Raw genomic sequence first — 27,499 nt, 5'->3', positions numbered from 1 at the left:
TAGGCTACCGCCTTCACTCCACATCTCTCTAATTTAACGAGAATTGTATCCATGACCAGAAGCCATAGAAGAGGCGAAAGGACAACACCCTGGAGTGTTCCCCTACTCACGTGTTTTGTTGGGATTGTATTGCCTAGAGTGGCTCGAATCTTCCCACCACTGAGCATGGAAATAATCTATTCTCGAATGAAGTCTTCTACACCGAACTTAACGAGCGATTCTTCTATGGATTTGGTAAGGACGTTGTTCAAAGCACATTCTATGTCTAGGAAGGTGTCAAGAGTAAATTCTTTATAATGGATTGTTTGTTCTACAGTACGCACTACCTAATGGAGGGCAGTCTCCGTAGATTTGCCCTTAAGATAAGCATGCTGAGAGCTTTCGAGAGGTCGTCCAACTAGGATTTATCTATTATGGTAATCAAGAATGCGCTCCAAGGTTTTAAGCACAAAAGATGTTAAGCTTATTGGTCTGAAATCCTTCGCGGATTCGTGACCTTGCCTACCCACTTTCGGGATAAAAACTTTGCAACATTCTCACAATTCTCTTGAGTTTGTCGCTAAGGTTCCTACTTTAATTCTACTACCTTTTTATTTTGCTCATCCCTATTCCGAGAGTCCTCAGCTGTCAACTTGACAACTCAATAATTTATTAAATGTCAATAAAGAAAGTAGTTTAGCTTTAAATGTTGTGTTTATTTTTCGAATTCTTTTATTTAATTATTTATTTAAATGAAATCGGTTACACTCCATTCATCGTGATAAAAGAAAATAAAGACAAAATTTAATGCTAAAAACCATAACATCAAAATCGTACTTCGTGGACTAACACTTTTAATTGAAAAAAAGTCTTTTTATCTGGATAATAACAACAGCTTGACGTGTGACGATGCTGATGCCTTAATTATGGTGAACAATATTTTGACACAGTGCAGTGACAAGGCTCAGATGACAGAAAGCTTACAAACCATCAACGTCGATAATGCAGTGCAAGAGTCCCTGGGTTCAGTGGTGTCGTTAGTAGTAGGAATTACAATGTTTAGTATTAAAGACGGCGGCCAAAATAAAATGAATATTTAAAAATTTTATTTAATAATATGTCAGGTCTTAGTAATAAATCTCTGTACAATGACTTTTATAAATTAATCAATAATTATGACTTAATTTTTCTATATGAAACTTTCATTACCAAGGATAACTTCGCAAGAATTGAGAATAAAATGTTAGATTGTACTTTTAAGTGAATACCAACAATGAGGAATCACACATGAGGAAGAGCAAGTGAAGGATGTTTCTTAAATGCAAGCTGCGTCTTCCAAACAAATAACGATTTTTCGATTCTGTTATTCAAAACTTACATCCGTCTTTCGATACTACCGATGTACTTGAATTGTAACACTTAGCCGACAGAAACAGCGGTTACCAAGAGTTATTCTCCGTTTGATCTCAGAGCTGGTGTTGTTTTCTGCGTTTACAGCGGAGCCCAGGTAGGCGAAGTCCTTGACTACCTCAAAGTAACGTCTGTCGATGGTGACGTTTTGACCGATACGTCGGTGTTGTAGGTTGTAGGTCCTTATTTTGACGATAGCATGTACTTTGTTTTGCCCTCATTAACCGTTAAACCCATTTTTGCCGCCTCTGCCTCAATACTCACAAAAGCCCCATTGACATAACGCTGAGTTCTATCGATTATGTCAATTTCAACAGCATATGCCAGTAATTGGACAGACTTTTGAAAGAAAGTGCCTCTGGTGTTGACGTGTGAGCTCTGCACTATTCTTTCAAGCACGATGTTAAAAAAATCACATGACAGCGCATCACCTTGTCTAAAACCTGTTTTGATATCGAAAGGTTCTGTTAATTTGTTTCCAACCTTTATGGAGCAGCGTGAATTCTCCATGGTCATCCTGCACAAACGAGTTTGGCAGGGATGCCAAAACTAGACATGGCTCTATACAGCTCGTCCCTGTAGATGCTGTCATATGCGGCCTTGAAATCGGTAAAAAGATGGTGGGTGTCGATTTGGTGTTGTTGGGTTTTTTCCAGGATCTGCCCTAATGTGAATATTTGATCAACTGTGAACTTTACTGGTCTAAAACCACACTGATAAGGACCTATCAGGTTGTTGACGATGGGCTTAAGACGTTCAAATATTACGGCAGAGAAGAGTTTGTAAGCGATGTTAAGTAGACTGATTCCTCTATAGTTGGTGCAGTTTAGAGGGTCTCCTTTTTTCATGATCGGGCAAACAATACTGAGGTTCCATTCATCGGGCATGCTTTCTTCCGACCACATCTTACAGATAAGTTGATGCATGCTCCTAACCAACTTATCTCCGCTCCATCGGCTTTATTAGACTTCAGCTTAGATATGTCAATCTTTACTTCGTCTAGTTTGGGAGGACGGGATTGTTGGCTTTTGTCGTCTATGTTGAATGGATCGTCCTGCCTGACAGCGGTTCAGTTCGTCGTGGCTGTTATACAGCCTGCAGACGTGGTCCTTCCATTTTTTCAGCATTGACTGAGCTTCCACTATGATGTTTCCACTTTCGTCTTTGCAGCCTTCGGTTCTAGGTTTATGTACCTGTAAATTTCGTTTCACCTGTTCATAAAACTTTCGAACTTCATTCCTGCTTTTGAACCTCTCAACATCTTCGACCGCACGCTTCTCATGCCCTCTCTTTTTCTCTTTTGCTCAAAGAGCTCATGAGCTCTATCATGAACTCTATATAGTTAAACAATTATAAATCCCTTTTTTAATATTGAGGACTTTTAATATATTTTATTATTTAAGTCTGTATGGCTAAGTGGGCTCTAAAAATCAATTTTTATATTTGGATAAATTTATATTGATATTTTTATTCATAAGTTTCAATATCATAAGTTTCAAAAATAAAAAATGTGGTATGTTTAATCTTGAGCTTAAAGTCATCATATTTCACGGTTCCTGCCCTTCCTTTTTGTTCAAGGTGGTATAATTTAGGCGTGTTGTATATTTTCGGTCTATACAAAAATTCTAAATCATAGGTTTTTTAGAAATTTAAGGTGCCACTAAAATCTTAAAGAAAACATTAAAAAAACGTTAAGGACCTTCATACATCAAAACTCGTAGCTCAAACTTTAAGTCAAATAGTGGAAATATGGAAAAATGCAAGCGGTCATATTTTTAAGCCTGTTGATATGAAATTCAACAATATTCAAATTCAAAATATTAAGTCCAATACATCTTAATTACAAAATAGATTAGAAAAAATAATTTTTTGTAGAGTTTTGGCCAAATTTGGTAAACACGAGTATATTTCGAAAAGAAAAATTTTGCACAGACAAAATTTATATGAAGAAAATAAGTAAGAAGTGTAATGCAAAAAAAACGGAATTTTCCATATATTCCAAAAAATAGTCTTACAAAAAGCAATTTTTTTGATACAGAAATAAAAAAACGCAGTAAATATCTGAAATAATATTAGAAACAAAGAACTGCGTGGGCACAATATGCTAAAAGTTTGACCGATGATATTTTGAAAAATATTGAAAATGTTTTTTAGAAAATCGAATATTCTACAAAGTCCGGCTGAACAACTTTTTAATAAATGCTACAAAATTTAAAAGTTGTTGCCTAAAACCCGAAATTTTCGACAAAAAACTTTAATAACTTTTGCTTACTTTAGATTCTTGGGAACTTTTTGTCAGTTAAATTTTTAAGGAAATACTCGGTGCCTGTAAAATTTTTGTTGATATTATTCCTTAATCAATTCCTATTATTTTTCCTATTCGATGAACTATAAATGTCCACATCGATTAAGCAGTGTATAAATCTCCACATTTTTCTAACGCAAAGTTAACAACTATTAAACCGTTTTGCTTTTGGATTAACTGACATTTTCTGAAACTTTGGAGATTGTACTTAAATCTTTTGTGAAAATTTGGAACACCCTTTGAGAATACTATTTATTAAGCAAAATAAATATCTACTTTTTTTGTTAAGGATTTTCTTCTCATCCGCATTCTTTACCATGACATAACACATATGTAAGTATATTATTTTTCATATTTATTATCTCGACGTATCTTTACATTATGTATATGGTACATATGTACATAGCATATATAAGATATCAAATCAAGACTACAACAAGAATATATTATATCTAGAATGCCCATGAGAAAAATATGCCTGCTTTGGACACAAAATGTCTAGCCTTGAACTTTTCATGAACAATTAACATTCTATTAAATCTGGCATTGGACTTACATGTGATTGTGATTTATGATGTTAATGCTTTTCCTGCTGTTATTATTAAACCACTGACCATCCACAGTATAGGAGAGACAGCAAAGTGTGTAGTCCTGGGCTGGGTTGGGGTAGAGATGTTGTTAGTTACAATATACACAGCTATACAGAGATTAAAGTAAACAAAAATATTTATGTTATTAAATCATTAAAACAGGATTTAAAGATAATAAATTGATTATAATCGATATTTATATGAGATAATACTTTTTAAATATTATTAAATGCATTTATCGCAGTATTAAGGCTCTTAAATTTTAATTAAAGTAGTTTTAATAAAATTTCAATACACAATTACAGCAGACGTGAAGGCCTTTAGTAACAAAATAACCACCTTTTGAAAGTGGAACACACAATACCCGTGTTTTGTTGGAAAATCTATCAATAGAAAAGAAGGATATTACACGAATAACAAAAACAATATCCGCAGTATGAATACTACCGATGAAAGTTAAAGTAGAATCTTACTACGGATGGGTTTTTGACATTTATACGAGTTTTGAATGGATCTTATATGACTGATATTGCATTTGTATTTCGATGGCTGTGTTCGTTGAGTAGTAGTGCATTTGGACTAATGTGTGTTTTCCATTGGGGAAAAAAATCAATCATTACTGTTAATATTATTTTGTTTTGTAAGTGAAAATACACTAACTGGGCTTATTTTGCAAGAGAAAACAATAGAAAAGATAGTTATGTTTTGCTATGTTCCCACCAAAGGTTTATCTCAGTGCAGTTGCAAGAGTACCGAAAGACCTTGACATACACACATCCTCTGGCCCAGATAGTGTCTCCCCAATTGTTCTGAAGGGATGTTCTTCAACGTTGGTAAAATCATTGCGTAAGTTTTTCCATCTTTCCCACTCTACAGGTCTCTTTCCGAGTGGATGAAAAATAGCATTTGTCTAGCCTGTCCCTAAAAAAGGCGAATCATCCTCTCCCTCTTACTATGGTTCAATAGCCTCACGTTCTTTCTTTTCTAGGTCATGGAAACACTGATTAATTATCAGCTCAAGAAATATCTTGAAGAACGAAAGCTTCTTAATGACCGACAGTATGGCTTTCGTAGCAATAGGTCCACTGGTGATCTCATGGTTTATCTCACCAAACAGTGGAACAAATCTTTATATCGTTTTGGGGAAAGTAAGATTATTGTACTTGATATTTCAAAAGCATTTGATAGGGTTTTGCATCAAGCTCTCTTATCAAACATTCGTGCTTTTGGTATTGAAGAATCTTTTCTTCGTTGAATTAGAAATTACCTTTCTCACCGTTCAAAACAAGTTGTATTGGAAGGGTTCAAGTCTGAAAATCATAAAATAAATGCTGGTGTCCCCCAGGGCTTCGTTTTGTCTCCAACTCTCTTTCTTATATTAATAAATGATCTTTTGTCTGCCACTTCTAATCGATTAAACTGTTTTGCCGACGATGGTACCCTCAGCTTCTCATACTCGTTTCAAGGTTTACATCCTTGTCCTTCGGATGTGGAACTTAAACGGCAGCGTTAAATTCTGATCTTGACAGCATTGTTCAATGGGCAGTCAGAAACCGTGTAGAATTTAATGCTTCGAAAATTCAATGCTGTCCCCTGTCGTAAAAGCGTAACACACTTTATAAAGAGTACTAATAACCCCTTGAGTGCCTGTAAATTATAAAAAAAAAATATTACCATTTTCGAGATCAGTTCTTGAAATTTAGGAACGCTACGGTTTTTTTGCACTAGGTAGCAACATGTCATTCAAACACTGTAAAAAAGTTCATATTATTATCAATAAAGCTGCATTTGGCTCGAAGTGATTTTGCGGAAAAAAAATGGAAAAATCAGTTCGGAACATAAAACCAATATTTTGTGTCTGTCATGTCTCAATTTGTCAACTCATGAAATTTCTAGGAGATTAAATAGTGCTCAACAAACTGTGGCATGGAATTTGAAAAAAAAAAAAAATACCGGGACTACTAGTTAGAAAAAAGGCTCAAGGAGCCTCGTTTTTTGGTCTTATACAGTTATCAACATCGGTTTAGGACTTTGTTGCACCTTAAAAACGACCTGTATTGAGTTCCAGGCAAAGTAAATTCATCAAGCTCAGGGAGAAAAAGGCTCGTCAAAGCTGGAATAAGAGCATTCAAGCCATTATTGAAGCCGGATACTGCAAAAAGAGTTAAAGAAAAACCCAGCAGAGAGCAATGCTCAGGAGTACCTAAATCGGACTCAAGACATGTCATCTTTTCGGACGCGAAGAAAGACTAAGCTCTAATTGCATTTTGTGGATGCCCCCCCTCCCCCAACCCAAACTGATGGTGTGATGGTGTGGGGATGCTTCTCTGGAGATGGAAAATTTAAAATGAGCTTTCTAGAATCCAAAGTCAATGCAGCAGTTTACCTTTGAGTCCTGGAAAACGTATTGGAGCCCCCACGGTGCTATTGGCTCCTGTCATACAGCCAATTTTTTTTATATCTAAGGTTAAAAAGCACTTCGAAGAAAATAATATCGAATTACTTAGTTGGCCTCCCTACAGTCCAGATCTCAATTTTATTGAGAATATTTGGTCAATAATGAAACTTGAGGTTGCGAACAAGCTCCCAGGGTCAGGCTATGAATTAAAAAAACTACTTACCCGGACTTGGAACACGATAAATGCATCACGCACTCAATGTCTCACCGATGAACAGACGTAATAAAAGCAAACCGAGGTCCGACAAAGTACTTATTATATACAAAATGTTTCTGAAAAGCAATTAAAAAAACTGGCAAACAAAATATTTTTCTTTAATCCTTAAAAATGAAACAGGTAAAAAAAAACTCACTTTTCGGTATAATAACTTTTTGGTGCAGTGGCCATTTTAGAAAAATCTCAAAACTCTTTTTGCATCATAAATAGATTTGAATAGAATAATAAAACAAAACCTCATTAAAAAAATTATTTGCACACATTTAACAAAATTCGAAATAAACCGAAAAAATGTTTGACCAACATTTTTCGAACCGCACTGTATGCTTTCAATTACCAAAATCTTAATGCCTTACACTGGGGATTAGAAAATGTGAGATAGCGTGTTTAAAAGGATCATAAATCAAACACATTTTCACATTTGGTCCACAGACCAATGAAATTGCATCATTTTGACAGTTTCATGGGTACGTTCAAAAAGAATGCAATCCTAACAAACAGAATCTCAAGTGGTGACATGGTCTTAAATTGGAAAATAAATGAAATGGAACATAATATTTTCCCTATTTCCATAAATTATGAGCGTCACTAAATGACTTCTGCACTGCAACAATAGACATTCATGTCGACTACATAATCTGTGACATGAGTGCACATAGATTCGGAGTTATTTTTTTTGACGTTTTTGAAGTGTCAAAACTGACATTTAATTGTTGTAATTATTTTGATACTGATTCTAATCATTAGAAAAAAGATATATTTTTAGGTTGTTTAAATGAATTCATAAAATGTGTTCGTAACTTTAGTTGCATATTTCTTCCAACGCATCCTTGAAACAGTAATCTGAAAACAGGGAAATTAAAGGACTGAAAAAAGATTTGGTTGTCAAAACCGAACTAATTCTCTTCACTATTTTGCTGTTTGCTTTGCTAAGTACCGATAGTTAAGACCATCGTTTTGTTTTTGGTTTGCACTTTCTTTTATTAGACACAATCTGTCAAAATTACAAATACGACAATGTAAACAAACTGGTTTTGGGAAGTAAAACGTTCGAAAAATTCCCGTCTTTGTAAGTGATGAGGCTTTCCATGGATAAATGAAAATTTACTTAAACAATTGGTGTTTTTCCGTGGCGCTTGAAAACTATTGGGATTTTTTTATTTTTTGACGTTGTATTAATAAAATTTGGTGTAAGGATCTAGATCAAGAATAAATTGATTTGTTTTACCAATGGAAAACTCATAACGATATTTGTTAATAGTTTGAGCATAAGTTTAAGCGTTTGTTCTCAGCAAAATTTCAAAGTTGTCAAATAGGAATTAGGAATTATAAATTCTTATTTATAATTTTCAACAAATCTTTTTTGAAAATGTAATTAACTTAACGACTTTTTCACAAATAAAAAAATATTCCACGTTTTTCTTAAGAAAAGTTTCAACTTGCAAAACTTTTTTTTCTGACTTACTTATTTTGAGGTTAGTTAGTTGGATTTTTGACGTTTTGTCATAATCAAAATCTGCATGAGGAAGTACCACGACAAATAAAGAGCAATTTAAAGCTCTCATTTCTGAAAGACAATTTTCAATTGCTTTGAAAATTACTTTCAGACTTCTATCGAATGAAATTGTAGTATTTTTGATTTGTGTGGTCGATAAAATGAATCCCGCGTCCAATAATTTCACTTTTCCCTCTGTGCTATAAATCTCTTGCATATAGTCCATGGCCCGTGAAAATCTTTTCGCTGATGCAGTCTCTGGTGAAAAAAAAACCAAAGCTCATTGTACTTTTGAATCGATATTCGATATTTTGTTTTCTTTTCCAGAATGCATGACTACAAAACATGAAACGTATGGAACAACCATTGATAGGTATTTTATTTCAATCTTCTAACCAATAAAATGGATTCTATGGCAAAATGTCATCCAAATTTTTTGAATAAATGCTCTCATTCCAAGAATTGACTCTGAGTCTCTGAAGCTAAAAGTATCAAGGTTACTTTTGAAACAAGAAAACAAAATTGGTCTTTTATGATTTATCGGAGCATAAATCGGTTCTTTCGCGTGCCTGGATTTGAACACTCATAGCTGATTGGGGGTGTTTCTATGCAGACAAACAGCAGTTAGAAACTAACTTCAAATCTAAAACGTTTATACCTACAGGTTGGGAAAATACATTTTTCAGAATTTCAATGAAATGATTTCAATTTTAAATCAATACTCGTATACGAAAATAAAAACATGGTAGAGTTAAGGAGTATTTTCATGCGTTCTCTTAGTTTATGATGAAAGACAATTGTTTTCAGATTTGGTTTAAAAATTATTGAATATTTTTCAAATAAACAAAACAATTCAATTTCTGGTTGTGGTTGTTTTATCATGAGGAAAACCACTTCAATACTTGTGAGATTGTGCTTTGTAATAGATTAGTTTGCTGCAAACGATTTTACTGTTTAAAAAACTTTTAAGTGACATTTCTTTTCATAAGTGAAAAAAAAGAAATACATTTTTGAACAAAAAACTGGTGCATCCTTTTTTTTTGTATTTCTGTCCGAAAGACTTAAGATTATCATTAAGGCTCATACACAAATATGTGAGTTGTAGTTGAGTTTTGAACGAACGAAGACTTTATAGTTTACAGTCAGATCAGAAGTGCTGAAATATTTATGGCATAGTTCGTCGAAGAAACCTTAAACACTTATTAGCATTTTTGAAAACGTCGAATACCCAATAATTCCATTAGAGTTTTGAAAGCTGATTATACTGGTTGACAAGATCTTGCTCCTGTCGAATAAATTGTGCTTTCCCAATAAGTTGATGGCCTGAGATCATATTCGATTGGGCCTCTGTTACTCAACAACGTGTACAATTTTGCGGAAGGATTTAGGTGTGATCCCTTTCAAAATAGTGCAAGAATTGAACCGAACAAACTACTGCAACGTTAAATTTTTGATCAATGAGCTCTTGGAAAGTTGGTCGAAGAACCGAAAAATTGTGTTCAGCGACGAAGTTCATTTTTGTCTCAATGGGGACTCAAATAAGCAGAATTGTCGATTTCAAAGTGAATGTCAACCAGAAGCATTGAAAGAGCTACGAAATAGATACATCCAGAAAAATAGACGAGTCAAATTAAGGATGAACCTAGAACTAATTGCAATACAATTTGTGTGAATGAGGTCTTATTGTAAATTTTTCGTAGAACACGATGCCGAAAAGTCTACCTCAGTACACGGCGCGGATTTCCAAATATGGCGTTTTTTTCATAATAGCGTCCCATTATTCTACTTTATAGTGTATTCCTCCTTACATGCCCATATGGGGTATCATTTTATATGTTTTTAAGTACGGGGAATTCAAAAATTACGTAAAAAATTGGTTCCGATGAAAATTTTTCAAAAATACACTGAAGAAAATTATTTTTTTTTATATTTTTTTTTATTTTTTTTTTTATTTTGATTGGTTTTATATTTTTTTATTTTTATATATTTTTTTAAACTGAATTCATAAAGCATCTAAAACAAAAAACATAAAAAAGTCATAAGCCAAATAAATAATAATACCTACTTTTAATCATTATTCATGTCCACTTCAATGGAATTGCAGCAGCTAAGTCCCTGACAATCTGTGCATGCATCTGTGCACATCATTCCCTGTCTTCTGCATGTTGCAGCCAAATTTTTTTGAAAATGATGAAGGAGTAGTATAAGAAGATCAGTGTCCTCACCAACAATGGCTGTAGGATGTCACTATGAGATTGTTTTGTTTTACATCCAGCTTCTTGTAACTTTTCCGATAACAGAACAATGAAGGCTTCTTTCTTTTCATTATTACTCAAAAATATTTCATTCTGGATGGCAATACGGGTAGAAGCTGAGAAATTTACTTTAGGTCCTACAATACCTCGGTGTCTTTTTAGGTGGGGCTCTGATTTTATGGAGAATGTATCACCATATCCATCAAATACTATTATTGCCTTGCCATACTTTGCTAGCACATATCTCTCATAAGCACAAAGAAATTTATGAAAGGTCTGATTCTGACTCCAAGGAAGGCGATGTAGTAGCCAACCACCATCAATGATATAATTTATATCTCTGGGAATGCTAGAAACTTCTGATACTTGCTCGTTGATATAATTAGCAAGCTGTGACTTCCCGAATTCCCTCATAAGACCGTGCTTATCAAAAAAACTAGCTGGGTATGAGCAAAGCACATAACAAAACACCTCCTGTAAGTTCACGCCATTAGTTTGTGCACAAAGCAACAGGCGCTGAAACAAAAGTTCAGGTTCAATCACAAATGTTTCGTCTTTTAATTGTACAGATTGACCTGATTTTATTGGCTTCACTTGTTTGCTTTTTCTAAAAGTGAACTCGGAGGCTCTTTTGTCTGTCATCTCATCAAGTATTAGTTTTCCAATTTCTTGGCACGTTCAGGATTAAAATCATTGCTATAATAAACTCCCGTGACAATATTACGTAGATTTGTGTCTTTTTCAAAAACGTTGAGTTGTTCTACATAAGCCAGAACTTTTTGGGTATCGTCTTTATCGCGTGCAATTCTTGAGCTTTATGAATTCAGTTTAAAAAAATATATACAAATACAAAAAAAATATAAAACCAATCAAAATAAAAAAAAATTTAAAAAAAAAATATTTAAAAAAAAAATTGTTTTCAGTGTATTTTTGAAAAATTTTCATTGGAACCAATTTTTGATGTAATTTTTGAATTCCTCGTACTTAAAAACATATAAAATGATACCCCATATGGGCATGTAAGGAGGTGTACACTATAAAGTAGAATAATGGGACGCCATTATGAAAAAAACGCCATATTAGGAAATCCGCGCCGTGTACTGAAGTAGACTTTACGGAAGACTTCTGCGGAAAATTTACAATAAGACCTCATTCACACAAATTGTATTGCAATTAGTTCTAGGTTAGGCTGTTTTTTGCGTTAGATTGACTCGTCTAAAAGTCAAGTCACAGTTTGGTGCGGTTTATGGTCTGGTGGCATCATTGAACCGTACTTCTTCAATGATGATGCGAATCGTAACGTAACTGTGAATGGTGTGCGCTACCGTGAGATGATATCCAACTTTTTTTTGCCCAAAATGCAAGAGTTTGACTTGCATGACATGTGGTTTCAAAAAGATGGTGCCACATGCCACACAGCACTGGCAACAATGGTCTTATTGAGAGGCGAGTTCGGTGAAGATTTTATTTCACGTTCGTGACCGGTGGATCGGCCATCTAGATCCCGATTCAAAGCCTTTGGAATATTTTTTGTAGGGCTATGTTAAATCTCATGACATGCCCGCTTCAATTTACTCATTGGAAGACAAAATTGAAGCATGCATTTATTCGTGAGATACCGGCCGAAATGTTGGAAAGAGTATGCCAAAATTGGACTTAGTGATATAACCTTTTGAGCTGCACTCAAGGTCAACATTTGCATGGAAAAATCTTCAAACATTAAATTATATGGACCGTACTATTGATTCATATAACGATTCCATGCATTTTTCTGAATTATATGTGTCTTTTTTTTTGAAAAACTTTCCTATAGCTTTTAAAAAATCACCCTTTATTAGAGATCTTGGTATTATGTGTGATAAAAACATTAATTTCCATTCCTATTTTGACCAAATTATTAATAAAGCTAATAGATCTCCATTCACTTATAATGGAAAATGTTCAAAGACGTTTCATTCGATTTGCTTTACGTGGCCTCCCCAAGGGTGGTGCATTAACTTGCCTCCTCATGCCGATCGATTAAAACCGATGGGTTCGCAACCCTTATAATATATTAGACGCAAAAACCCTGATACAGGCAATATAGATTCCCCGGCACTCATCAGTGATATTCATCTTAGCACCAACCCTCGAAATCTTCGATCTGTCTCCCTTTTCTATATCCCTTATCACCGCACTAATTACAGGCACTTAGTCACTGCAACGCTGCTATGCTAGTCTTCGACTTAAATATTTCCAAATCCCATCTGAAAGATACCCTTTACTTTTTCCCTTTACTTTTTCTCTTAAGTCTAATAAAATTATAATTGTTAGTTCTTGTACATTAAAGTGCTTTAGTGTGGGTCTTAGGGCCACATGAATTAATGTTGAAAACTACTGATAACAAGAGCTAAAAAAAATTGTTAAGTTAAATTAAGTTATAGCTTGTATTAAGCTGAATAAATAAATAAGAAACTGATAAAAATGAACAAGTTTAAACCATAAGCTTTAAGGTTCAAGTCTCAAAACTCACAGTTTCAATCGAATTTCATATTTTATCAATTAACTTAATTAAGGAAAATCGACAGCTGAGAGATCAATAATCACAGTGGAATTGTGTACGGGGTTATTCATTAAATATTGTAATATTATGTTCAATAAAGGCTCTTCCAAGAGCTATCACATTATTTCTAAGAAAAAAATTATATACATAAATAAATAGTCGGAATTTGAACACTAATAAGGTAAAACAGTAAAATCTGCAATGATTGAATAATTATTTCATTTCCGAAGAATTTCCTCATTGCTGATGATTGATATATCAATAATTCTCAGTATTTTCTTTGAGGAATGCTTAATTTTGATTGCAACTAAGAATTGGCCTCATATTATTGGAAACAACAGGTATGATGGAATGTGTGAACTAAAGACTTAGAACAGTAAATGACGCTCCCATAAGATACATTTTTTTGTTAATGTCAAATATAAATTCGTTATCTTCTTTTGTTACAACTTAGAGCTTAACAAGTGTCAAAGGCTCTACTATTGCAAGTATTTTTTATTTTGTAATTTTAGTCTAAGGAATTACCAAGGTACTTCTTCTTTTAAAAGGATATTGTTGAAATTGCCACCAGCCTGGGATGAAATAATAGAGCAGAGTAACGACAGAGGTGGAATAATTTCCACAGAGTCTTCTTTCTGCTGAAAACTAAAAGTCCACAATCACTCATGTACCGAAATTATTGCGTCTGCAACAACAAGGGTCTAATCAAAATACCCATATCAATAAATTGCATACAAACTAAAGATTTAACACCTTTTTCTCAAAAGTTATCGACTTAATGTGTTCTCCTTTCACATTTGAGGCATATTTTAGAAATAAAACCATTCTACATGTATTTCAAAGCCGGGCATGCACATCCTTGCAAATATCGAAACCTATGTTATTGATTTTGTGTTGTGGAACTGAAAATGATTTACAATCTTTAAGTTTTTGGGTATGTAGATACTTCTTCCCAAGAGTCTAGTTATCTTAAAACCAGGACATGAACTATTTCAGCATCAACATAAAGGGTGGGCCAGTTTTATGTTGCCTTTTAAAAATGCAATTAAGTGAAAAAATAAATGTTCTCCACGTTTTACGGCTATATTAAAAATATCAAACATTATTATTAATTTTGGTTCATTTCATCCAAAACATCATTTCAAAAAAATTGCCCTATTTTTTTTATAATAAGCACACACTCAACGGAATTTGACTACCCTTATTATGCAGAGGCACAGTGTGAGCACTAGGAAGAGGAGAGAGGATTTAAAAGGAGATGTCGGAGGACATTGGTTTTGAATTCCTGAATATTGCAATGACTAGAAAAGACAGAGTGTGGTAAGGCGTTCCACATTCGCGTAGTATGGTTAAAGAACGAATCTCTGTACTTGACAGTATGGCCGAAGTTGGACTCGAGGGTAAACTGATGAGCACTTTTAAAAGCGCGAGTATTACCGTTGAACTGTTTAAGGGGATAAATGCAACTGGCTATTTCACTAGGGCATAAGCCGTTAAAATAACGGTAAAAAGGGTCTGACAAGAGACCTTACGACGATGTTCAAGGGAAGTAAATGAACTTATGATGATATTATCACCTATCAATTTAATTGCTCTACGTTCAATACTATCCAAGACGCTTAAGTAAGTTGCAGGAGCACCAGTCCAGAGACGGGACTTATACCCAAGCTTCGAAAGCATATAAGTCTTGTAGATAACAGCCAGATCAGAAAGTGTGAAACATTTCTTGCATCGCTTAAGGAATCCTAAACACATTGCGGCATTTTTAGTGACATCGCATATGTGCTCCTTCCACAAGAGGTGGTTGGTGATACATATACCGAAAATATCGAGATGTTCAGTCTCCATAATGCAAGTGCCATCCATGGATAATGGGAAGGGGTGTATATCTCGCTTTAACGATACAAGACAGCATTGCGTTTTCGAAGCATTAAATTCCACGCGGTCTCTTAATCCCCATTGTACAATGCTGTTTAGGTCGAAATTTAATGAGCTCATCATATTTTGTCGCTGCAGTTCCGCATCCGAAGAAGAGGGATGTGAGTCTGAAAACGAATATGAAAAGCTAAGAGTACTATCGTCAGCGAACCAAGTATTGTATTAGAAGTTTCACACAGGAGATCATTAATATAAATGAAAAAGAGTGTTGGAGATAAAACAGAGCCCTGGGGCACACCAGTATTTATTTTGTGGTTTTCAGGCTTAAATCTATCCAATACAACTTGTATTGAACGATTCAAAAGGTAATTAATAATCCAATGAAGCAATAATTCATGAAAACCGAAAGCACGCATTTTCGATAAGAGAGCCTGATGCCAAACCTATCGGTGAGATGCACCATGAGATAACCAGTTCACCTATTGCTTAGTACTGACGGTCATAAAGAAGCTTTCTATCTTCAAAATATTTCTTTAGTCCATAATTAATCAGCGTTTCCATGACCTTGGAAAGAAGGGACGTTAGTAAAATCGGTGGGTAATTAGAAGGTGAGGAAGATTCGCCTTTTTGGGGAATGGACTGGAAAAATGCAGTTTTCCATCCGCTCGGAACGAGCCCTGAGAAGTAGGACGGATGAAAAACCTTTCGGAGTGGTTTTACCAGCGTTGAAGAACACCTTTTCAGAACAATGTCGGGCATACCATCCGGACCACCGAATTTTTGTGGGGTTAGATCTCTAAGGAATCTTGCCACAGTACGAGTGCGAAAAAAGATTGGTCCCATAGCATCACTTATTCGCTCAAGTACAGGTGGAGTCGTAATGCTCACTGGCAGCGTAGAATTGGCGGCGAACTGCTAGCAAAGATTTAAGCTTTCTCTAAAGAGCTAAGAAAATGAGTATCATTAACAACGAGCGTGGGAACCGAAAAAGAATTCCTCATGTTTTTTACAAATGACCAACAGTTCTTACTGCCTTTGGGAATTTGCAGTATTTTTTTGCCGTAATTTTTGGTCAACTTACTTACTTACTTAAGGTGGCGCTACAGTCCGGGCGGACCTGGGCCTCAACTAACAAGCGTCTCCAGCCAGCTTGGTCTCTAGCTAGCTGTCTCCAGTTTCGAACGCCAAGTTGGTTGAGGTCCTCTCCCAATTGGGTGTGCCACCTGAGTCGCTTCCTCTACTGCGCCGTCCCTCGGGATTGGATTCGAAGACCTTCCGGGCTGGAGCGTTGATGTCCATTCGCTCTACATGACCTAGCCATCTAAGCCGTTGGACTTTAATTCTGCTAACTAGGTCGGTGTCGTTGTACAGCCCGTACAGTTCGTCGTTATATCTTCTCCTCCATTCTCCATCTATGCGTACGGGACCAAAAATCACCCGAAGAATTTTTCTCTCGAAGCATCCTAAGACACTCTCATCTTTCTTTGACAGGGTTCAGGCCTCAGAGCCATAAATGAGAACCGGGATGATGAGTGTCTTATAGATGGTGATTTTACATGCTCGAGAGAGGACTTTTCGTTTGATTTCAGCGCTGGTGTCGTTGTCTGCATTAATAGCGGTGCCTAGGTAGACAAAGTCCTTAACTACCTCAAAGTTATAGCTGTCCATGGTGACGTTTTGTCCAATACGTCGTCGTTCAGTGTCCTTTTTTGATGACAGCATATACTTGGTCTTGCCCTCATTGACCGCTAAACCCATCTTCTTCGCTTCCGTCGCAATGCTCAAAAACGCTCCACTGACATCACGCTTTGATCTTCCAATTACGTCAATATCATCTGCGTATCCGAGTAATTGGCTGGATCTTTGGAAGATTGTGCCTCTAGTGTTGACGGTTGAGTTTTGCACAATTCTTTCCAGAACGATGTTGAAGAAGTCGCATGACAGTGCATCGCCTTGTCTTAAACCTTTTTTGACATCAAACAAATGCATCGGTAAGATCTTTTCCGACCTTGATAGAGCAGCGTGCATTCTCCATCGTCATTCAGCACAAACGGATAAGTTTGACAGGGATGCCAAAACTAGACATTGCTCGGTAGAGCTCTTCCCTATAGATGCTGTCATACGCGGCTTTAAAATCGATAAAGAGATGATGGGTATCGATTTGAAGCTCCTGGTAGTGTGAATATTTGGTCAATAGTGGACTTTCCTGGTTGAAGCCACACTGATAAGGGCCAATCAGGTTGTTGATGAATGGCTTCAGACGTTCACATAATACGGCAGAGAGGATCTTATACGCAATGTTAAGGAGACTGATGCCTCTGTAGTTGGCGCAGTTTAGAGGGTCTAATTTCTTATGTATCGGGCACACTAAGCTGAGATTCCACTCATCGGGCATGCTTTCTTCCGACCATATTTTGCAGATGAGTTGGTGCATGCTCCGTACCAAGTCATCGCCTGCTGCTTTGAATAGTTCGGCGGTGATGCCGTCAGCTCCAGCAGCTTTGTTTGACTTAAGTTTAGATATAGCTATCTTCACTTCGTCAAGGTCGGGTAGGCGGAATAGTTGATCTGCGTCGCCGAGGTTGAGTGGTTCTATCTCCCTTACAGCGGAATTCGGTTCGTCGTCGCCGTTATATAATTTGGTAAAGCCAAAATTTTTTTCCGTCGAATATGGGCGTTGCAGGTCTTCCTGGCTTGTTTTTTCGGTTTTCTTCAGTCGGGTTGGCTTTATATCAACGGAAACTTTCTTCTTTGGCCCTTATAACAACTAAGCAGCTCGCATCAAACCATGGTTTTTGCTTAGGTCTGACTCTGTTCAGGATAACAGTTCTCATTCCCAGGAGAATTAAACTGTGGCTAGAGGAGATAGAACATTAACAGTGTACTGTACAGGGCAAGATGTAAGATACAAGTCAAGTCCGACATTCGGGTTGGCTCGTTTTCATTTACGGAGAATTGGCGCAAAGACTATATTGTGGTAAGAGCTGATAAGCAACAGCATATAAAGTGAGGACATGGTGGGAAAAGAATAAAAGCACCAAACTATACAGATGAATACAAAATTCAGCAGGATTGGAATCCTCACCTGCTGGGTTTCGCTTAATGCCAACAGAGCTGGCCTGTATGAAACAGTATGAAGGCATGTCAACAAAAAATTCGCCCTTAGCACACGAATATTACAGTAATCTACCCTGAATTGTCCAGTCATTACAAAATCAAAAAAAATATCTAAAACCAATACAGATAGAATTGAGAATAAAATTCACTGAATGGAAACACAGAATAATTTTCCGTACCGATCCGACCCTGTGGGTTATAGAACGCTATTCTCATAGAAAATACGTTTTCAATATTTCAGCCATTTTAAGTGTTAACAACTCGTTGGTCAAAATTTTGAGCTGTCAGTGTCAAAATAACAAATGGATTTTAAAAAAATGTCCCACCCTGTATACATGGCAAAAACATCACCAGCTTAATTCTATTCGTGAGCATATAGTTAAGGATTGGAGATGTGTGAACATACATTTTATCCGTATATGAGTTTCTTGAATGTTGTTTCTCATTATTTTCTATCTTTACCAATCAAATTTTTTTGAAGTTGCAAGATAATGAATTGAAATTTGATTAATCGAATATTTAAAAAATCTCATGAGCAAGAATATTTAGATGGATTATTTATTTCTATCAAAATTTTCAGAAAACCTTTAGCTACGTCTCTGATAAAAGGACTTTCTATGAATGGATTTAAATTAAAGCATTTTAAAACAAGGCTTCTTTTCACAGACTTTACATGTAAAATATACCTCATGTTATCTAAATTGACAACCCATGCATATTTACGGAAGATTTATGTATTGTTGATGTTTATATTTTACGTAATTGGTTATTTAACATTGCAGATATTGATATTGAAAAAACAGGAAAAGGTTACTCAAAATTTTGATTACAAAGCAAAGATTGAATTCAATATTGTAATAAATTTGCTTTCATATTCATCCAAACAAATATTGAGTAAGCAATATATTTTGATTTTTGGGCCAACATCATCGGTTGCAATATCGAAACATAGATACCTTCACATAAGTGAACAAAATATTACAGACCTGCTTAATTCTATCTTTGAAAACATATGTGATAAAATAATAATTGGGTGATATGCATAAGACGAAAGTAAACGGTGATTTTTTAAGAGCTTGAGAACTTTTAAAAAAAAAAAAACGCATAAAATTTGCAAAATCTCATCAATTCTTTATTTGATACGTTAGATTGGTTCATGACATTTACTTTATTAAGATAATTTCATTTAAATGTTGACCGCGGCTGCGTCTTAGGTGGTCCATTCGGAAAGTCCAATTTTGGGTAACTTTTTCGAGCATTTCGGCCGGAATAGCCCGAATTTCTTCGGAAATGTTGTCTTCCAAAGCTGGAATAGTTGCTGGCTTATTTGTGCAGACTTTAGACTTGACGTAGTCCCACAAAAAATAGTCTAAAGGCTTCAAATCGCATGATCTTGGTGGCCAACTTACCGGTCCATTCCTTGAGATGAATTGTTCTCCGAAGTTTTCCCTCAAAATGGCCATAGAATCGCGAGCTGTGTGGCATGTAGCGCCATCTTGTTGAAACCACATGTCAACCAAGTTCAGTTCTTCCATTTTTGGCAACAAAAAGTTTGTTAGCATTGAACGATAGCGATCGCCATTCACCGTAACGTTGCGTCCAACAGCATCTTTGAAAAAATACGGTCCAATGATTCCACCAGCGTACAAACCACACCAAACAGTGCATTTTTCGGGATGCATGGGCAGTTCTTGAACGGCTTCTGGTTGCTCTTCACTCCAAATGCGGCAATTTTGCTTATTTACGTAGCCATTCAACCAGAAATGAGCCTCATCGCTGAACAAAATTTGTCGATAAAAAAGCGGATTTTCTGCCAACTTTTCTAGGGCCCATTCACTGAAAATTCGACGTTGTGGCAGATCGTTCGGCTTCAGTTCTTGCACGAGCTGTATTTTATACGGTTTTACACCAAGATCTTTGCGTAAAATCTTCCATGTGGTCGAATAACACAAACCCAATTGCTGCGAACAGCGACGAATCGACATTTCACGGTCTTCAGCAACACTCTCAGAAACAGACGCAATATTCTCTTTTGTACGCACTGTACGAATTCGTGTGGTTGGTTTAATGTCCAATAAAGTGAACTGAGTGCGAAACTTGGTCACAATCGCATTAATTGTTTGCTCACTTGGTCGATTATGTAGACCATAAATCGGGCGCAAAGCGCGAAACACATTTCGAACCGAACACTGATTTTGGTAATAAAATTCAATGATTTGCAAGCGTTGCTCGTTAGTAAGTCTATCCATGTCTGAAATCCTGCGTGATCTTGCAAATACTAATGCATGAAAATCCTAACCTCAAAAAAATCACCCTTTATTTACCCATTAAAACGATTTTGGAGTTAATATTATAGTTAAAAGTTATAGGTTAAATTTTTAATATTTACTTAATATCAAATGCATCTATAAATTGTATTAAAAATGTTTTATAATCTTTTATGTGTAGTAATTAATGAGCTTAAATGTGTACCAAAGCTTTTTAATAATTTGTAAAACTCATGACTAGATTAAAAAAAGGGATATGTAACTCAAAAGTGAGCTGTGGTGAAATCCCTTAATGAAACTATATTAATTCTATTTTCACTTCCTAAAACTATTCGCAACACTTTTAACTGAGGGAACTATTTTTGAAGTCTTTAAGACGTACAATTGTAATTCCCCACCTAAGTTTACACGAATGTCAACTTTCTAAAGGGTGATTTTTTAAAAGCTATAGGAAAGTCCATCAGCTTAGTTCAATTTTGGCATCCTCGTTCCAACATTTCGGCCGGTATCTCACGAACAAATGCTTAAAAGTGGCTTATTAGTGTTCAAATTCCGACTATTTATTTAACTAATTTTTTCTTAGAAATAAAGTGATAGCTCTTGGAAGAGCCTTTTTTGCACATAATATTTAATGAATAAACCTTTACACAATTTCTCTGCGTTTTTTCATCTCTGATCTGTCGATTTTCTTTAATTGAGTTAGTTGATAAAATATGAAATTCGATTGAAACTGTGAGTTTTGAGACTTGAACCTAAAAACATATAGTTTAAACTTGTTCATTTTGATCAGTTTTTTATTTATTTATTCAGCTTAACAAGCTTAACTTCAATTAACTTAAAACTAACTTACGAATTTTTTTTTAGCTTCTAAAGGGTGTCCCAAAATTAACGCAAGATTTGAATTAAATAGAAAACGCCGTTTTTAGTCTTTTGATAGTTATATTTTTATTGACTCGTAAATTACATAGGATAGGGTTATGTATGGAATAACACATCGGACAAATGGCCTCCACGGCTTTGCAAGCACATGCGCACTCTTTTGTTGAAATTTTCCATGACCATTCTGCATAAATGTGGCTGAATTTCGTTGATGCAGCGTTGAATCTCCTCCTTTAATGCACGGGTGGTTGTGGGCTTGTTGACATAGATTTTTGATTTAAAATAACCCCATAAAAAGAAGTCTAATGGTGTTAAATCACACGATCGAGGAGGCCAATTTTGATCACAGATCATGCAGTAATTAAATTGTTTCACGGGCTAATGACATGTGGCACCCTCCTGTTGAAACCCCATATTGGACACATCAATATCATCCAATTTTGGCAGAAAGAACTGTGTAATCATGTCGAGATATCGAGCACCAGTAACAGTCACTGCTTGACCAGCATCATTTTCAAAAAATATGGCCCAATTATGCCTCCAGCCCAAAATCCACACCATACAGTCACGCGTTGTGGATGCATTTGTTTTTCGACAATCACATGTGGGTTCTCCGAACCCCAAATGCGGCAATTTTGGCGATTGACAAAGCCATCAAGATGAAAATGTGCTTCATCGCTTAGGATGATTTTGCTCGAAAAATCAGGGTCCATTTGTTGATGTTCAATAATCCATTCAACGAACTCTCTTCTCTGTCCATGGTCATTAGGCTTCAATTGTTGTTTTAATTGAATTTTGTAAGCATGAAGACACAGATCTTTGGTGAGTATACGCTGTAGAGAGGTTCTTGAAATTTGCAATTCTTGTCCACCACGTCGAATTGAGGTTCCTGGATTGTCAGCAACACTCTCACGCACTGCTTCGACATTCACATTTTGGGACACCCTTTACAAGAACTAACAATTTTAGTTTTATTAGACTTAAGAAAAAAAGTAAAGGGTATCTTTCAGTTCGGATTTGGAAATATTAAAGTCGAAGACTAGCATAGCATCGACTACGTTGACGGTGGCGTCTTTAAGGAAGTAGTATACTCTTTATTAAGATATTAAGATCACTTAGTAAAATTAAGGAATCAGATGGATTTGAGATAATCTAAAAAATGTTCTTATCATCCGCACAGACATCGTTAGCAGATAAGTCGAAGAGTAGGGGGCCAAGGTGACTACCTTGTGGGACTCTAGATGTTGCATGTATGGAACTGGAGACTGAGGTACGAAAGAGGACTCTATAAGTTTTATTGGCAAGGAAGGAGCTTATCCAGTTTAAAAATATGGATGTAAAGCCTAGGGCTCTTAGTATGAGATAAATTATCTTATGGGATATTTTATCAAAGGGCTCGCTGTAATCAGTGTATACAACATTTTCGAGGGCTCAGAAAACTTTGGTTATAAATTCAATTAAGTTAGTCGTAGTGGATATTTCTTTAAGAGAACTATGTTGAGCGGGGAAAAAAGGGCTTGCAGTGGAAATAAACAGAATCATAAACTAGGCTTTCAAAAAATGTTGGGGTGCATAAAAGTTAGCAATAAATCTATGATTGTTAATTTCAGATTGATTCCCCAGTTTATGAATCGGAAAAATAAATGAATCCTTACATATATGAGGAAACACAACTCGGGAAAGAGAGAGTTCAAAGATGGCAGTTAGAAGCTTTGACAGAGAATGCATATGTACATTTAGGCCTAAGGACTAAGCCATTTAGACAATTGAGTTCAAACTATGGATATTAAGGTCTTAGGCAAGTACGCGTTAGACATTTTTTCTTTTGTTTTTAAGACCAAAAATAATTTTGAAATACAAAATAAATAAAACAAAATTAAATTTTGTATCATATATCGAAAATTAAGATTTTATTACTCCAAACATTTTGTCTTATTTTTAAAATTCCGCTAAAACTAATCAATCTACATACTTTAATATTTTTTCTTTCTGAACAAGCTCTTGTAATTTTTAAATAATGTTTGGTGATACAAAATTTTAAATATTAATTGATATTTGAAAAAAAGTCAAATTATTTTTTAAATTTATGCTCAAAACGTATCAAAAATATTTGTATAAACATTGAGAAATGTTTTTATCAAAAAAAACCGTTCTAAGGAATTTTAAATTTTTGAAGACACACTTATTTTGAATTCATATTTTTTAGTCTGACTTTGTCAACACTAACGTCAACCAAAGAAGGGGTTGGTGGAGGTGTGTACTCTGAACGACTGAAATTAAGTCTCTCATTCCGCCTTCCCAATCATTGTTGCGTGTTCCAGGCGGAACTATTGGCGATTAAAGAAGTCTTGTCTTGGCTCAAAGAAAACGTGATATCAACATCTGATATCCGTATTTTCTCTGACAGCCAGGCCGCTATCAAATCAGTGGACTCTGTCTCTACAAACTCTCTAACAGTCCATAACTGTCGATCATCTCTAATGGAGATGGCGAAACAGTTTAATATTCACCTTTGCTGGTTGCCGGGCCATAGCGAAATTCCAGGTAACAGTAAGGTAGATGAACTCGCCAGGAACGGTACAGTGCAGCCCATCCTACCACTTTGGCTCGTATACTACTATACCAATCGCTTATTGTAAACTATTGCTTATGCAAGACGCTATGTAAAAGGCAAACACCAGATGGAACAACATCACCACAAAAAACATCTGGCCAACACTGAATTTAAAGCTATCAAGGTGCTTGCTGTTTCTAAACAGGTCGCATATAAGTTCGATAATAGGTGTCATAACCGGACACTGTCTTATACGCCACGTGACTAGACGTATTCTCAAATGAATTTTGCAGAAGCTGTATGGACGAGGAAGAGGAAGAAACGGTTCTTCATCTTCTCTGCACATGCCCTGCCCTAGCTCGAAAACGCAAGAATTACCTAAGAGAATTCTTTTTTAACGATCTAAACGATGTTAGTTATATCGGTATAATCAGCCTCTCACGTTTCATAGGGGACTCAAGCTGGTTCCATGAACTTAGGAGGAAGCCTCAAGATTCATGTGGTATCACAATGGGCCATTAAACTGGCCTAAGTGTGTCCGTTTCCATCTCGGACAGCCACTATAACCTAACCTAACCCAACCTTGTCAACGCCATGCATTCCGATTCTGTTGCTTTTATGTTCGTCATTTTGTCAGATCTTTAAAATATAATCCGTTTACTTCTGATGATATTCCGTAACTATTTAATCCATATTTTCAACTTCTGCATATAAAGTATCAAATTTCCAGACTCATAGCAGAGTTCTATTAGTATTGCAGTTCCCAAAAATCAAACACAGTTTGCCATTCGGAGTAAAGACGCTTTAGCACCTTACATTACCCATGTAAAATTTAACTCACGATCAAATTTAAAATGCCTGAATCAACATACATGGATTGCTTTCTGAGTAGTAGTCTGAGTCCCGCAATTTCTTGTTTCTTAGCTTTAAAGTAACTTTAACTTCATTAGGTTTTCTTTTCAATGTTTGTGTAACTTCTCAGTTGATAGGGTAGAGCGTTTAAAAACCGGGACTGGTATTTTTAGCCATTTTACTTCGAATATGTAGGGATACGCCAGGATTCCTTTTTGGGTCCTTTGTTGTTTTTGATCCGAATTTAGACTTTGTATGTAAGTACCGATAAAATGTTGCTCTTAATGATTGTATTCGATTTATTTATGCTCTATGACATAAACCTTGATAAATACCTAAGGTCCAGGCTTGTTTAAAATTCTACAATATCATCCACAAAAATGTTGTCTAATTTTTCTAATATCCAAAAAGGCTTTAACCTACATTTGTATATAGTGAATGTACAATTGACGTGTCTGCAATTGGTTTGTGGAATGCTTTCAAATGAATTGCAAACTACTGTCACACTTAGCATAAAAAGGATATATCGATACAACTATTAAAGGTTAACAACTCTGCCATACGTTATTTCAGCAAAACTTTAACCATTTCTGCAGAACACGCAGTGGAAGCTCTCAAAAGAGTAACACATCCCTGGTTTTGAAAAATTCTTTATTTGGAGCTTTGCTCTTATTAGTCTTGTCGTGAAGTGTAAAGTTATATACCTTGAGATCTTAATCAATGGGCTATATCAGCGGTTCCCAATATTTTTTTTTGTCGTGGAGCACTTTTTGCGTAAAAAAATTTGTTTTGCTTCCAACATATGTAGAGAACCCTGATTCAAACATGTATGTTGTTGCACATGGCAGAAGAATTATTTTAGCTTTCTCGGATAGTAAACAGAACTCGTCTTTCAACATAAAACAGAATTCTGATGAAGACTTCTTTGTTGCTAAAAGTTCTTTTATCGAAGAATTTGTTGTCAGAGCAATCAAGCATTCAAACTGCAGCGATTTTAGGCAAGGTCGTTATACCCAACGCTCATTACACAACATTTCCCCAAAAACAATCTTGTCGTCAATGACGAAGATTCTAACATCAGCTATCATTTCGAAAAGCCACCTCAGTGTTTTTCCTCAAAGAAGCCACCTTTCTTCCATTTGAAGAAGTAAAGACGTACATATGCACACTATCCATGTCATCACACAATACCTTTAAAAGCCTTGTATTCGTTGGCCGTGGTTTAATAAAGTTAAATATTTTCACGCTTTCGTCCAACACCTCTTTTACTACATTTTTGTCATTGCAAAGGCATGGCGGTGTAGAACGCAATGGCTACTAGTGCATCCTTTAACAATTCGTTTTATTCTTGCGACGGCACCGGTCATTTTATAGTCATGGCCTTGGCACCGTCCGTGCATAAATCCATCCAGTTAACATACTGTATGTCATTTACAATACAAAAATTGCCAGACCTTCTGAGAGGACTGTAGATATTGTAGCGCACAAATTCCATTAAAATAGCCAACCCTGCAAAATCCGTTGATTAATCCATTTGTAGCGCAAAATTTTGTGACTTTTATTCGTAAAAGTAAAGTTTCTTTCACATTTTCCGCTAAGTCTCCGATTCGTCTTGATATTGTATTATTTCACAAAGGAACGGTGTCAACTAATTTTTTGCCTTTTCACCGAACAAACATTCAACAAGGTTTTTAACACATGGCTTTATTAAGTTTTCAGCAATGATATGGGCTTCACCAATTACACATTGAGGTTTGTTGTCACTTGTCTCAGCAAATCCAAAACTAAAATATAAATCGTGGTATTTCCTTTTAAATGGTTTTTTTTTTCTTTAGCAAACTCAAAACCTTCAGAAATCTCTGATCCCGCTGTCTCTATTGCGTGATTTTCCCTCGCACTTAAATAAGTAAATATATGAAAAACCCAAATTGAACAAACAATTAAAATCATTGGAATAAATTTGTGAATAAATGGCTTAAAAAGCTGAATTTATTAACCGTGGATTACTATTTTACGTAAATTATAATTTTGTGTGGACACACCCGTCAGTTGGTGATTCTTCGGCAGCTTTGGGTGCTTTTGCGAAGGATTCACTTGCTTTTTTCAAAAATCAAAAACAAAATGAAGTAAAACTCACGCACTAAAAGCAACTCCAAATTTATTTCAACGTACTATGTTTAAAAGTTTACACGAATTGATCAATAACTGTTTCTATTTCAATCGTCACTTTCACTAGTCTTCGTGGTATTGTATGTAAATTTGTAAGAATTTGTCATGAATGTGTCCTTACCGTTTAAACTGGATGCAAAAGAGTTCCTTACAACTAAAAGTATATTTGAAATGTTTTTCTAGTTACCTATGCTGATTTTTTTTGTTAAAATATGAATTTCAAATTTGACTGCTGCAATCAAAATTACAAGATCAGAGGCCCAAAATAAACTGGTAACTAGTTTGTCTTGGAATTTTTATAATTTTTCAAATATTTTTGCGGATCACTTGGATATTTTTCGCGAAGCACACTTTGGGAAATCTGGGGCTATATAATACTTACAATTTTTCAAATCGCACAAGCAGTTCCAGAGATAAGCGTGTTCAAACAGACAAGCAAACAAACAAACTCTTCAGCTTTATAATATTAATACAAATTAAACAAGACTTCCCATCCCGTCTGTCAATTTGTTTTGCTTAAAAGTTTGTAAGT

General features: G+C 35.5%; 1 protein-coding gene across 1 annotated transcript in view; it reads right to left on the bottom strand.

Annotated features, from left to right (window-relative positions):
• LOC129952452 (meiotic nuclear division protein 1 homolog) overlaps positions 1 to 27,499 on the bottom strand; it is a 312,005-nt gene that overhangs the window by 147,614 nt on the left and 136,892 nt on the right. Inside the window, exon 2 of the mRNA XM_056065035.1 lies at positions 4,251 to 4,391. The gene's annotated coding sequence lies outside the window, so the exon portion shown is untranslated. The remainder of the gene's footprint in view (positions 1 to 4,250; positions 4,392 to 27,499) is intronic.

This window comes from Eupeodes corollae, chromosome 3 (assembly GCF_945859685.1).
Source record: "Eupeodes corollae chromosome 3, idEupCoro1.1, whole genome shotgun sequence".
Taxonomy (NCBI): Eukaryota; Metazoa; Arthropoda; class Insecta; order Diptera; family Syrphidae; genus Eupeodes; species Eupeodes corollae.
This window is presented reverse-complemented; position numbering and strand designations above follow the sequence as displayed.